Consider the following 6000-nt stretch of genomic DNA (forward strand, 5'->3'; position numbering starts at 1 on the left):
ATGAGGAAGTAGCAATATTTAGTGGTCATGATGATAACAATATTTCTGATAGTGAATACACCCATATTTGCCAAATGAATAACATCACCAAAGGTCCAAATTGTAAATGTTTATCAAGATTTTAAGAGCAAGGAGTCAGCCAAACCTTTTAAATACCCATTGACTATAACAAATAGTGAGAAAATCAGAAACAGCCATTGCCAGAAAAATGTAAAAATAAGACATGCATATAATTGTAAATATATATTAACCAATAAGAAGAACAAAAGGGATGCATCAGCATAAGGATGAAAGGATGGAGCAGTCAGTTTGCCACTTTCAATATACATGATAAAATGATCTAGTACAACTAGAAAAAGACCAATTTAATCGTGACATCTATATAAAAAAAACTTTGATGTATTAGCTGTAATAAAAATAATATTTACCAAGGGCAAAAAATGACAGTTTGCAAAACTGTTGTTCATAAAAGTGAATATAAACAGATAAACAAAACAATCAAGATTTAACTCCCCCCTTCCACCCCCATGTACTCTCACCCTACTGTATGCTATACCTGTAAGTAGGATGTACTAAACATGGATCTGTTCATACAAGGTTTATCATACTAACACAAATGTGTCCATTTCCCACATATGCCTTGGGTCCATGTATGGCTCATCTCTCACAGTGTAACCTTTGTAGTGTGTCCATCATGGCCTAGGGCAGAGGTTCCCAAACTGTGTGCCGTGGCTCCCTGGGGTGCTGTGAGACACTTGCAGGGGTGCCCTGGGTTGGTGGTCCAGGACCAATTCAAATTATTCATGGTCAATATAATAGGCAAAACCAGTGCTGGTGGCTGCCAGTCATAAAATATGTGGCCAAACAGAAGCAAATCTTGTCCCTCACCACACAACTGACCCTAAGGATGACATACAAACGCGATCTACTTAATGTAATATTTCTTTCTAAGTTTCTCAATAAGAAATTTTTGGCCTAGGGGTGCCATGAAAAAAATTCTGATATTCTAGGGCGCCGTGATTCAAAAAAGTTTGGAAACCACTGGCCTAGGGTACAAACTAGGATGCTGCAACTACACATTTTGTGGGATCTCTTCTAGGTGTGACCATCACTGCCTCATCTTGTACCTTTCTTGGGTGGAATATTTAACCTGCAGAATTTATTAGCCAGAATGTATGCACAAATATACAAATTGCTAATCATGCCCTCTAGGTTTTCATGTTTTTTAGTATATCTGTGGGTTTTTATTACTTGCTGTAATACTAAATCCTTTATTTTATGAAATTGTCCCTGGCAAGAAATCTCTACAGCGCACGCATGAATCACTGGGAAAATGGGTGCCTCACTATTTGCAAAGTGATTTCTGCTGCAGCAGCAGCTCTGAAGCGGGACCCAGAGAAGTAAGCAATTCAATATGGGTATACGGTGTGCAGTGTGTGGCCACCATGTCCACCTCAAACACTGCACCCATTATAAATATGCCTATGCCCCTCCACCTCACAGATGGGCATATGCAAAAGCTGGATGGCTGGGAAGGTAGGGATCTGGTTGGATTTTGCAGACCTTAGAAGGGGACAGCACCTAATAGGGGACCGTGGGTGGGCAGGGGTGTCTAACAGCCTGGTAAAGTGAGCGGGGGATGAATGCTGGTAATATCAGGGGTACAAGGCTGGCACTGTAACTGCAGGGGGTACATGGTACAAAACCAGGGTGTAAGGACCGATTTTCCCACAAGGTCATGTCCCTTTTAAGATACGTGTCTGTGGCACATGGAAAAATTCCATCCTCTACTTCCCAAAAGTTGGAAGGTATGACACATTTTAAAAATAACTGGGGAGAGGAGGGAGGTGCATTTTGACTGTTTGCACTGGGAAAAGAGATTAATGATAACTGATCATCCAATTATCACCCCCACACTATGGTGCTAGAAAGAAATGGGGACACTACCCCACATTTCTGTATCAATATCTCCTTTGGTACACACCTCTGATTGCTTGAAGATTTTCCAACACTCATGCCAGCTCTTTAAGCACAGATAACCTTGAGACTACCTGGTTTTGGCACAGAGCTTACTGCATAGAATGTTCCCAAGTGTCTCTGGAGAGTGTTGGCGATGTAATTATACAACCAATGGGAACTTTTATATATGGACAATGCCATTGTCGCAAACTAACATTCAGAGCACATATTTTGAACTATGATCTTAATAATCTAGTCTTACATTTCAGGGATAACACTGAAAGTGGTATGGGTTTGGTACTCCAAAAGATGTAGTGTAGAATGAAACATAATGCAGTGGTTCCCAATTAATATAGTGCATGTTCAAGACCATTCAAGTTTTGATGGTATACTAACACAAGAAATCAACATTTATAGTGACATAACTTAATAAAAAGTATGTGAACTGAGAATTACAATTGAATTTTTATTCTATAATACACAGTACATGTTAGATGTCAAGTCAACATGCGTTTTTTAATATAATTAATTTTAATTTGTTTACTTATTTGACAGAAAAGTATGATCGCGGACTAACAAGGAAAGTGGTTGCGGACTAACAAATGAAAATCCATTTCAAAAGTATATTGAAACAGCATTTGAACCAGTTTTCCTTTTCAATTTAACATAAAACAACAAGTCCACCTACAGAAGTACAGCCCCTTCCTCTTCTGTTTTCAGTAGATCCTGGGAATGGCCTGCATCAAGGGTGTAACTATCATAGGTGCAGGTAGTGCAGCTGCTATGGGGCCCAGACCTGGGAGGGGCCCACCTTCCCTGCCAAAATTAAATGTGTTGCACAGTATACATTTTTCACCATTGGTAGATACATAGGGGCACTTACAAACTTTTACCTTGGGGGCTACAATATATCTATTTATATTGGTCCCCTGGACCTGCTCATTGTGATGTGGTATAAAATGAACTGGAGGGCATTATACTGTTACATAATATAAAGCACTGTAATGTGGCACAATATAAAGTAGAGGCGCTATAGTGTGGCATAATATGAACTGTATCATAATGTGAATTGGGGATACTGACTTGCACAATGTGTACAGGCAGCCCTTCAATGTGACTTAGAACACTACTACGGTTCATAAAATATACTAGCACACTACTATGGGACATAACATTAACTGAGGCACTACTGTGTTTCAGAAAATGAACTAGGGCAGTATTATGAGGCATAAAATTAACAGGACAGGGGCCCGTCAAAATGTTGCTATGGGGCCCATTAAGTTCTGACTAAGCCCTTGGCCTGCATGTTTCTTCTTCACAAAACATAGGAGAATGAATGATGGAAGCTGCTGCTTCAGTATTGCAACTGCATTTACAACCATTTCTTCTAACTGAACATGCAGTTTTTCCTTCACTGTCTCTTCTCCATTAAAATCAGGTTATACAGTACTTTCTGAAAGTATATCATCTTCAGCATAGACTAGAAATTGCCTGTAGTTCTGTCCAACAGTCATTACAGTTTTATAATGCACAGTCCTTTTCATCACCTTAAATATATGAATTATTAATTTATCTTTTGTGGGAAGTTTGGTAAAAATGCCAACAAAGCTTTTCACAGGCGTTCCCTGTTTGCATGGTAGCTACAAACACAGAGGTTTGATGGAGTCTGAGACATTGACAGGCAGAAATTGGGCACAGCGCAAAAAAACTTTGATTTTGCAATTTTCAGTGCTTGATGTTTCTTCTTAAAAAGTTCATAACACTCCATGACAGTCTTCACAAGATATCAATGCTCTATTTTCTCCTTTCCATTTGTTGTTTCCATCAGAATGTATTCTTTTCTGCCAGGGCAACCGTGGTTAATATCATCTTGCAAGAAGAAATTATTTACTGCCTCCATTATTTCAAAATCAAGAGAAAGATCAGGCCTTTCACGTGTTTTCTCAGGTGAGGTATAAATATTAAACTTTTCTCTGCCAAGCGTTTAATCGCTTGTTGGCAGGGATTACTTTACTCAAGCAACAGCTTTTCCCAGTGATTGTACACTACTGAATACTGGAGCTCTTCTAGGAGTCTCATGAACTACATTGTTCTCTGCTGCTTTCCTTGAAGCCTGGAGGCATTGCATAAAAGTCATAATTTCTCTTGTCCTGGCTACTAGTGACTGACTTGCCAGTGCTGCAGCCTTCTTAAGTCTGTTCTTTTCTCTGATAGCAGCCTTTTTTCTTCATCTGCTTTGGTAAGATAGACACGACTCTTCTCAGCTGAAGCTTTTCCCATGTTGTATAATCTATATATATATATATATATATATATATGCAAACGCTCTCACTCCCTCACTGACTGACTGACTCATCACTAATTCTCTTACTTCTCGATATGTTAGGATGCTGATATTTAACATACAGATGGAGCTGCGCTCATCTGAGGCGGCTCTATCGCAGGCGTGCACTCCCAGCATGACTAGGCGATCTGTCCGCATAGTCACGCCAGGAGTGCACAGAGACACTCCCATTCTGAGAGTCTCCAGTGGTGCTGGTGTATAAGTCCAGTGGTACTGGCGTATAAGTCCAGTCCAGTGATACTGCCGTATATGTCCATTATTACTGCCGTATATGTCCAGTGGTACTGCCGTATAAATCCAGTGATCCTGCCCTATAATTCCAGTGGTACTGGCGTATAAGTCCAGTCCAGTGATCCTGCCGTATATGTCCAGTGGTGCTGCCATATAATTCCAGTGATGCTGCCGTGTATATATATATAAATATATATATATATATATATATATATATATATATACACCTTGTTGCAAAACGGATTACTGAGGCCATAACAACTATGCTGGTGTTAAATGTGCGTCCGGTATCTGCCATTAGTGCAGTGGGACTGCAGTGCCAACCCTAGATGGGCCAGTTGTTTGTGCCGCACATTTGTGTCGCTTAGCTTAGTCATAGAGCTACCTCATTGCCCTCTTTTACTTCTTGGCATGATGTGCTGTTTGGGTACTATTTTTTTTAAGTGCCATCCTGTCTGACACTGCAATGCCACTCCTAAATAGGCCAATTGTTTGAGTCGCTTAGCTTAGTCATACAGCTACCTCATTGCACCTCTTTTTCATCTTTGCATTATGTGCTGTTTGGGGCCTGTTTTTTATATCTTCCCTCCTGTCTGACACTGCAGTGCCACTCCTAGATGGGCCAATTGTTTGTGTCACTTAACTTAGTCATACAGCTACCTCATTGCACTTCTTTTTCTTCTTTGCATGATGTGCTGTTTGGGGCCTAGTTTTTTTTTAAAGTGCCATCCTGTCTGCCACTGCAGTGCCACTCCTAGATGAGCCAGGTGTTTGTGCCGCACACTTGTGTCGCTTAGCTTAGTCATACAGAAACCTTGGTGCACCTCTTTTTCATCTTTGCATCATGTGCTGTTTGGGGCATGGTTTTTTAAAGTGCCATCCTGTCTGACACTGCCGTATAAGTCCAGGGGTACTGCCGTATAAGTCCACCAATTGCAGAATTTTTGAAAAATGACAGGGCCGTGCAGAAGATGCTGTCAGTGGACTGAAAAATTGTGGGCCACTTTTGACATTCAGCCACTGCATGCCACTACTAGATGGGCCAGGTGGTTGTGTCACTTAGCTTAGTCATACAGCAACCTCACTGAACTTCTTATTTTGGCCATTACCTTGTGCCTGGCTTCCAGCCATCCTGATTGGGGCATGCTTCCCTTATCACCCAGCTAGCTCTGCAGTCCAGCGCTGGTGATAGAAGTTTGTTATTGTACCTGTATGTTCCAGCTTTTAGTTAGCTTCCTGCAAGCTTGTGCCTGGTCCCTGTCAGCAGCTACCTGTGGAGCCTGTCTTCCTGCCTCTGGTGTGTTCCTGCTTCCAGCTTGTCTACTCCAGCATCCGGGGTCCAGTTCCCAGAGTCCGGTCTGAGGGATCGTTTCCTGCTGTCCTCCAAATTTGTCTTCCAGTGGAGTGGTCTGGTGTCCGAAGCCTCGGGGTTCTGGTCGTTTCCTGCGTGCACCTTCCATGGTGTC

The sequence above is a fragment of the Pseudophryne corroboree genome, chromosome 3 (genome assembly GCF_028390025.1).
Source record: "Pseudophryne corroboree isolate aPseCor3 chromosome 3, aPseCor3.hap2, whole genome shotgun sequence".
Classification (NCBI taxonomy): domain Eukaryota; kingdom Metazoa; phylum Chordata; class Amphibia; order Anura; family Myobatrachidae; genus Pseudophryne; species Pseudophryne corroboree.